Raw genomic sequence first — 9240 nt, 5'->3', positions numbered from 1 at the left:
TAGGTATGTACCCAGTAGTGGGATTGTCGGATCATATTGTCGTTCTATTATTAAGGTTTTGAGTAACCTCCATACTGTTTTCCATAATGGCTGTACTAATTTACATTCCTCCTACCAACAATGCACAAGGACTCTGTTTTCTCCACATCCTCTTCAACACTTGTTATCCTTTATCTTTTTGGTGATAGCTATTCTAACAGGTGTGAGGTGGTATCTCATTGTGGTTTTAATTTGCATTTCCCTGATGATTAATGTTGAGACTTTTTCATATACTTTTTGGCCATTGTATGTATTTTTTTGATAAATGCCTACATTTTTTATACCTTTTTTCTGAAAGTTTGTTTTTATCGTGAACGGATGTTGAACTTTGTCAAGTGATTTTTCTGCATTTATTGAGAAGACCATATGCTTTTGGTTTTTCATTCTGTTAATGAGGTATATCACATTTATTGATTTATGTATGTTGAATCGTCCTTGCATCTCAGGGATAAGTCCCACTTGATCATTGTGAATAATCCTTTTAATGTGCTGCTTAATTTGGTTTGCTAGTATTTTGTTGAAGATTTTGTGTCAATGTTCATCAGGGATATTGGCCTGTAATTTTCTTTTCTTGTAGTGTACTTATCTGGCTTTTGTATCAGGGTAATAGTGGTCTCATAAAATGAGTTTGGAGGTGTTCCCTCCTCTTCAATCTTTTGAAAGAGTTTAAGGATTGGTGTTAGTTCTTTAAATGTTTCGTAGAATTCAATACTGAAGCCATCAGGTCCTGGGCTTTTCTTTGTTGGGAAATGTTTTATTAAGGAGATTGAGTCAGTCTCCTTACTTTTTACTGGTCTATTCAGATTTTCTACTTCTTCATGATTCAGTCTTGGTAGGTTTTATGTGTCTAGGAATTTATTTCTTGTAGGCTATCTGATTTGTTGGCATATAATTGTGCATGGTAGTCTCTTGTGATTTTTTTGTATTTCAGTGTTATCAGTTGTAATGTCTTTTTCATTTCTGATTTTACTTAAGTCTTTTTTTCTTAGTCTAGTTAAATGTTTTCTGAGCTTATCTTTTCAAAAACCAACTCAGGGTTGTTGATGTTTTCTACTTCTTTTCAATTCTCTCTCTCTCTCTCTTTTTTTTTTTTTTTTTTGAGATGGAATCTCACTCTGTCAACCAGGCTGGAGTTAATTGGTGCAACCTCAGCTCACTGCAACCTCCACCTGCCAGGTTCAAGTGATTCTCCTGCCTCAGTCTCCTGAGTAGCTGGGATTATAGGCACATGCCACCATGCCCAGCTAAGTTTTATATTTTTAGTAGAGACTAGGTTTCACTGTGTTGGCCAGGTGGGTCTCGAACTCCCAACCTCAGGTGATCCGCCTGCCTGCCTCTATTCTCTCTTTCATTTATTTTTGCTATGGCCTTTATTATTTTCCTCCTACTAACTTTTGGCTTAGTTTGTTCTTCTTTTTCTAGTTCCTTGAGGTATAACATGAGGCTATTTATTTTAGATCATTTTTCTTTTGGATGTATGTGTTTATTGCTATAATCTTCTCTCTTAGAATGACTTTTGCTGCATCCCATAAGTTTTTCTATATTGTGTGTTCATTTTAATTTGTCTCAAGATATTTTTAAATTTCATCCTTGGCCCATTTATTGCTAAGGAGCGTGTTGTTTAATGTCCATCTTTTTGGGAATTTTTCAGGGCTTTTCCTGTTATTGACTTCTGGTTTCGTAACATTGTGGATATAATTTCAGTCTTCTTCAATTCATTAAGACTTGTTTTATGGCTATTCTGGAGAATACTTCATGTATTCCTAAGAAGAATGTGTGTTCTATTGCTATTGGGTGAAATGTTCTGTATATATTTGTTAGGTCTATTTAGTCTAGTCTAAAGGTTATTGTATTATAGTCTGTAGTCTATGAAGCTTACATAAAACACTTCATAACAGGCTATTTTAAGCTGATAACAAAGTAACTTTGATTGCGTATACAATTCTACACTTTTATCCCACCCTACCCCCAATTTTATGTTTTTGATATCATAATTTACATATTTTTGTATTGTGTATCCTTAAATTGTAGCTGTTACTATTTTGTTTTTTTGTTATGTTAGTATTTTAAATAATCTTTTTCTTTTAACTGTCATAATCATGATATGTTACCTACACACCACCATTACTGTATTAGAGTATTCTGAATTCAACCATGTACTTTTACCAGTGAATTTTATACTTTTATGTGTTTCTAGTCAGCATCACTTTTTTTCCAGCTTGAAGAATTCCCTTTAGCATTTCTTATAAGGCAGATTTGGTGGCAATGTACCTCCTTAGCTTTTGTTTGGGAAAATCTTTATCTCTTCATTTCTGAAGGACAGTTTGTCAGGTAAATATTCTTGGTTGGCAGTTTTTTTTTTTTTCCTTCAGCACTTTGAATATACTGTCCCATTCTTTCTTGGCCTATGTGGTCTCTGTTGGGAAGTTCACTGCCAGTCTTATTGGAACTTCTTTATTTATTATTTCATTCTTTTTTCTTGCTGCTTTCAGCATTTTCTCTGTGTTTCTGATTTTTGACAATCTGATTTTAACGTGTCTTGGTGTAGTCTTGTTTGGATTGAATCTGATTGATTGAAGAATGTTGATCTTCTTTCTCCTTGATATTTATATCTTTCCCCAGATTTGAAAAGTTTTATATCTTTCCCCAGATTTGAAAACTTTATCTTTCTACTTTATCTCTCTTCTCTTTCTTTAATTCCTATAACTTGAATATTTGCTCTTTTGATGCTGATACATAAATACTGTAAGCTTTCTTTTTTACTTTTCATTTTTTTCTTTCTTCTTCTCTGTACATTTTCAAATAACTTTCCTTTTAATTTACAAATTATTTATTCTGTTTTATTGGTTCTGCTGTTGATGCCCTCAATTGCATTTTTTATTTCATTCACTGTGTTTTTCAGCTTTTAATTTCTGTTTGGTTTTCAAAAATAATTTCAATCTCTGTTAATTTTCTCATTTTGGTTATTTATTATTTTTCTGATTTTGTAAAATTGTTTCTGTGTATCTTCTTGAAGTTTGCTGAGCTTACTTTAAACGATTCTTTTGAATTCTTTGTTGGGCAGATTGTAAGTCCCCATTTCTTTAGGGTCTGTTACTGAAGCTTTAATTTGTTTCTTTGGTGAGGTCATGTTACCTTGATTGTTCTTGATCTTTGTGGTTATGCATTGGTGTCTGTGCATTTGAAGAAGTAGGGACTTATTCCAATCTTTGCAGATTGGCTTTGTCTGGGCAATCCCTTTACCAGTCAGCTCATCCAGAGACATGTGTGTGGTCTGGAAGTTGGGGACTGAGTCTCACAGGCAGGCCTGGAATCTGGGGCTATAAGATCTGGCCTGGTGCCTAGGCAAGTCTGGAGGCTCAGCCTGGCAGGCTGGCCTGCAGTCTAAAGCCATAGGGTGCTCCCCAGTGCTGGATTTTACTGGGGCAGGCTTAGCATTGGAGTCTGAGGCAAAGTCTGCTGCTCACTCTCGTCTCTTTCCTCCATATGAAGGGTATCTGTCTTTATTCTGTGCTGCCTGGGATTGGGGGAGGGTGTCATGGGTAGGTAATGTGAACTGTCCTTCCTACCTTCTTTTCTTTTTTCTATTTATTTATTTATTTATTTATTTATTTATTTATTTATTTATTGTTTGAGAGAGTCTTGCTCTTGTCACCCAGGCTGGAGTGCAATGGCGCGATCTCGGCTCACTGCAACCTCTGCCTCCTGGGTTCAAGCGATTCTCTTGTCTCAGCCTCCTGAGTAGCTAGGATTACAGGTACCCACCACCATGCCTGGCTAATTTTTTTGTGTACTTTCAGTAGAGACAGGGTTTCACCCTGTTGGCCAGGCTGGTCTTGAGTTCCTGATCCCAGGTGATCCACCTGCCTCCACCTCCCAAAGCGTTGGGATTACAGGTTTGAGCCACCACGCCCGGCCTACCTTCTTCAACACATCTTTTCTGTGCTACACCCAGATACTGTAATCACTTACTTGGTTTCCATAGCTCTTCTGAAGGTATTTTTGTGCCTGAATAATTGTTCAAACTGATGTTTCTGCAGGAGGACGAGCACTGGAAAGTACTGTTTTTCCATCTTTCTTGAGTCTTTTCACTTCCAGTCTACATACACTGCTCTCAAATGATTTTGGGGAGTGGGCAAGACAAAAAGTTCCTAAACGCAATATGAACAGTTTATTTTACCATCCTGAGAGTGTTTTCATGTATCCATGAAATCCACAAAATGTAATTTAAATAAGCAATGCAACTTTCTAAGATATTCTGTGACTAGCTTCTAAAAACTTCTGTATGCGATATATTGGGAAGGAAAAGTAAACTTTGATATTGTAGCTCTCACTTCTGAGATGCACCTGATAGGTATTTTAGCCTGACATGGTCACATATTCCAGGATTGTTTTAGGCTGCTCATTCTTTTGGGGACCCTGAGAGATTGGGTGGATCCACAAAATGTTGTAGTGTCTTCTGCTGGGGATTGCTGATTCTATAAAGGGAACCCTACTGTGTCTAAGGTTCTTCAAGTTCCATTCTAAAAACACTTGGAATGGTGGAAGTTGTGGTTCATACCCAGAGTGTTTCTAGGAATAGTAACATAAAACATCTTTGAAATTTGAGAAAAAATACTAAGATTATCACAAAAAAGTATACGATTCTACACAATTTGAATTATGTAAATAAGAAGTAGAAAGTATTCTTCATCTGTTCTTTCTGATACCATTCTCCATCAGAAGTAGTCCTTGTTAAGTATGGTATATATCCCTTCCAACTCTTTCCTATGTTGCTATATTTCTTATAGTTCTATACATCTCTTTGACTATTTTTCTTTGCATATGCAGCACACATACACAATAATTTTCTTTAGTATCATTTTAAAATATAGAAATAGCTATATAGTATTCCACTGTGCAGCTGTATCACAATTTATTTCACCTTTTTTCTATCGATGCTTATTTTTGTAATATTCACTTTTTTTTTTGGCTAAGTGCTGCTGCAGTTAACATCCATATGCACTTGTCTTTGCATTCTATGGACTTTTAAAATTGAAGATGCTGTGTATGAGGGAAAAAAGCATGACATAGTACCCAATATTTAAACTCATCCAACATTTATGTCTTTATCAATATTACATTGTTGATCACCCTTTGTAATTTTGTGCTATGGTGATCAATGCTTCCAGCTCTTTGAGGTACCCCCAGCCTAGGCTCCAATTGAATGCAGATTTTAAAATCCTCTGTTGATAGAGTGTGATGGTGGATGGGGAATAGTTCACAACTCCCTACAATTTTACACTCTCCCGCACCTCTTAGAATTTTTCTCTGAGAGTGTTATGTAGTCATCACATCAAGAAAGCTTTAGCTATTCGATTAGTGGCTGCATATCTCTTTTCCTTGTTTAAAAATAATATGTGAAAGTGGTTGGGCATGGTGACTCATTCCTATAATCCCAGTGCTGTGGGAGGCTGAGGCAGGGGATTACTTGAGCCCAGAAGTTCAAGGCTGCAGTAAACTGTGGTCGCACCACTGCACTCCAGCCTAGCTGGCAGAAGAAGACCATGCCTCAAAATAATAATAATAATAATTTCTTTAGAAAACATGCCTTCTTTTTATTCCACCCCTTTCCTTTTTTCTTCTCTCCCCATTTCTTCCTCCCTTCCTTCCCCCATTCCTTTCTCCCTCCCTCCTTCCTATCTTCTTTCTACCACCTTGAGAACACAACTTTATTTACTAGTTAAACTTCCCATTTAGAATGCTTGCATTGGAATTACATTTTGTCAAGGAAATTCTGAGTTTAAAATAAAAATAAGGAAGGGGACAATATGCTTTTTTCTCTGATATCTCTTTTTTAGTAAATCAGGATTAATGGAGTCCCAGGTGGTTACCAGCTCTCAAAAGTGAACTCTAGTACAATGCATTCTAAGATTTCCTCTTAGAAGTCTGCTAAGACACAGATGACTGTGCCTTGTGGCAGTAAGCTATGGTGATCCTGGCAATTTTCATCACAATGGTGTGATTTCAAGGTGGCTCACCTTTCATGGTGGATCTTTGTTAGAATTTAGAAAGAAAGTAGTTTGACCAAGATGGTAAAGTTAAAATAAATGATTGAAGTAATTATTGCTAATTAAATATCACCAGAGGGATGATAGGTATATAAAAAAGGAAAGCATCCTGAGATAGAGGCAAGAAAAAGTAAGGTTGTATTATAGTATCCACAATTTAGGAAGTATTTGTATAGACATGGTTTAACCTGGATATTTTCTAATCTCTGTATATCAAACCACATCATAAAAATTTTTATTATCGTTATGGGAAAATTTAATTTATGAAATTAATTAGGTTAATTAATCAATGATTATCTACTTAACAGAAATTTATCTAATGTGTCATTGGCACATATATCTGACACAGGGACATATATTAGAGCAAATGCACCAACTTTCTTTAATGAGTACACTGATCAGATCATATGTGGTTTATCTGCTCCAGTAACCTTAAGTATAAAATAACAAGATTTGGCTCTGTTAATCATTAAAGGTGGCCCATTAGGTCTGGCTACTTAGAAATCCATCTGTGGTTGAGGCATTTTTCATAGTGGTACCTAGACAATCTCAGGACCATTGTCCAGGCTCTGATTATCTACAGAGAAATAGTCACAGCTTCTCTGCATGACAAGAGTGAAGCATGTTGCTATGTTTTGTTTTCCAGAATCTAAGGTATAATGAATTACACCCAAGCAATAATGAGTGTTCCTGATCCTGTCTGTGGTTTGCCATTATTGTTTTCCAGGAGGAAACCTCACACATGCAAAGCCACATGCTCTATCACTTGTCAAGTTGTGATGTCTCATCTGGGAGTGATTTGAGCCCCTGCCACTCAACATTTCTTTTATGACTCCAAGATTAAAAGACCATATTCAATCTTATTTTTATTTATCTTTTGGGGGAGGCACAAAAACAGTAACTCTTAGCAGGGGAGGAACTTGTATGCCATCTGACCTAGAAACAGATGCGACTGATTGGGAAGATCACAAGCAAGGATATACACAGTCTTTCTGTATCTTTCAAAGTAAAGATAGCCCTGACAATAGAAAAGGAGAAACTACCTCAGTATCATCCCAAAATATCATTTCATGTGTAATAAAATGAAATTATTCTTCTTTGACCAAAATAAAACCCTTTAGTGGATCACCCAATCAAAAAAGTCAGTTAACGTAGAGAAGCGTAAAAATAGCTTACACAAGTCTTATGTGCTGTGGCTCATGCCTGTAATCCCAGCACTTTGGGAGGCCAAGGTGGGTGGATCACTTGAGGTCAGGAGTTCGAAACCAGTCTGGCCAACATGGTGAAACCCCATGTCTACTAAAAATTAGCCAGGCATGGTGGCAGGTGCCGGTAATCCCAGCTACTTGGGAGGCTAAGACAGGAGAATTGCTTGAACCTGGGAGGCAGAGGTTCCAGTAAGCTGAGAATGCGCCACTGCACTCCAGCCTGGGCTACAGAGCAAGACTCCATCTCAAAACAATAAAAAATAAATAAATAAATAAATAAATAGAAATCCATAATTATACACAAATTCATCAACCTTGTGAAGCAGGAAAAGGCCTTGTTCTTGAGTTTGGTTCTTCAGATTAATGTTCTTCATTGGCTCTCACAGACAAGTGACACCTACACAGTGTCATTGGCCATGTGAAGCTTCAGTTTCTTAGGTGAAGGAAGAACTTACAGAAACTTACAAAGCAATCCAAGACTACTATTCTTCCCATTTTTAAATGATTTGATTTCCTCCCTCAATCTTTTACCGTTGCCTTGGTCAATCTTAAGATGAGACTATTTTTTTTTTTAAGGTGACCTGACTTTATTGTCTCTTTTCAATACATTTGATTTGGTTTTTGTAGAGGTAGTAGATCTTTTGTTCTTCATATTCATCATAATTGCTTTTAATAATATTTAGTGAGACCGCATAATGACAGTAATACGTACAACTGGAATCACTGGATTTAGAAATTGAAATCTTCACATGTTGCTAGGCATACAAGGCAGGGTCTGGGACAGAACTGCATGGATATACAGTACTAGCGAGTGGTCTAGCAGTTGTGAGAATTTCATATTCCATGGGTACCAAACAGCAGGTTTTATAGAAGGCAGAGCTTCAATAAATCTTTCCTACTTGAGTAGAGGCTGGTGAAGAGACAGTTTTTGAATTATTATCATCAAGTATGTAGGTTCTTGTAGGTCAAAAGCTGTATCAACATACAGAATGGCAGCCGTTGAATAATGCTGCTTGTCTTTAAGCAAATGTAGTTTAAAATCCCTTAAAATCCAGTGTTGTTTTGCAGATTCAGTGAATCTATTCAGGCAATAGAAATGTATAAATCAACAAAATCTGCTTACTAAAACACTTTTGAGTAGATGGTATCTCACATTATGTAGCTCTTTCACGTTTATTTTTATTTTTTTTCTAAAAGAGATATGCATTATAAACAATGGGAAATAGCTATATTCAACAATAGTAAAAAAACCCTCAATGCAATTTAATGTCAGAAATCAATGCTGTATGTCCTGGATTGAATTGAGAGGTGGAGATGAAGACTTTTATTGCCCCAGGTATACTGGAAAATGTTGTGATGCCTGCAAGCCTGAAGTCAGCCAAAGGGTATCCAGTCACTACACGTTTTCATTGCTCCTAATACTCTTTGGCTCTAGGCTACTGCCTGTTCTGCCTAATGATAGGGCCAACCTTGACTGGGAGCCCTCTGAACCTTCCCTGAGGGGCTCCCCGGTGCTTGTTCACCCTTTGACATCAACCTTCAGAGTATATGAAATAGAAATCTTAATGAAAGAAGGGAGGGCTGAGATTTTCCTGCGTGCTCGTCTGGCTAAACTCCTAGCATTTTATGATTATATTTGATTTTTAAGTCATCCTGAACTCTATCTGCAGCTCTGCTCCCTTTTATCTTTTCTTGGCATCACAACCTTTACTACAAAGCTTATTTCAGGGGAAAACTGTTAGAATTCAAATCACTTACTCCTGTTTCAAGCTCGTCTGTTTGTTTGGGATTCCAGCTGACAAGATGTCCTTCAAATGATTGCTTTTAGTAAAATCAAAGTGACTTGAGGACCAAAAACTTTGATAACTGAGTATGTGTTTTAGACTACTTCAGGGGTTCCTCCTGCAACTTGGCTGGATAAGTGTGAAAACAGAATTGTTAGT

The 9240-nt window shown here is 36.7% G+C and overlaps 1 long non-coding RNA gene across 2 annotated transcripts; it reads right to left on the bottom strand.

Annotated features, from left to right (window-relative positions):
• Positions 1–6459: 6459 nt before the first annotated feature.
• On the bottom strand, positions 6460–9240 carry LOC139359973 (uncharacterized). Of its 2 annotated transcripts, none has more exons than XR_011616789.1 (3): positions 9052–9240; positions 7612–8487; positions 6460–6666 (listed from the first exon to the last, which is right to left on the bottom strand). It is a non-coding gene; the product is annotated as an uncharacterized lncRNA (long non-coding RNA). The 2 variants fall into 2 exon arrangements; XR_011616788.1 differs by lacking the exon at positions 6460–6666 and adding an exon at positions 6932–7107.

This window comes from Macaca nemestrina, chromosome 19, assembly GCF_043159975.1.
Source record: "Macaca nemestrina isolate mMacNem1 chromosome 19, mMacNem.hap1, whole genome shotgun sequence".
NCBI classification, from domain to species: domain Eukaryota; kingdom Metazoa; phylum Chordata; class Mammalia; order Primates; family Cercopithecidae; genus Macaca; species Macaca nemestrina.
This window is presented reverse-complemented; position numbering and strand designations above follow the sequence as displayed.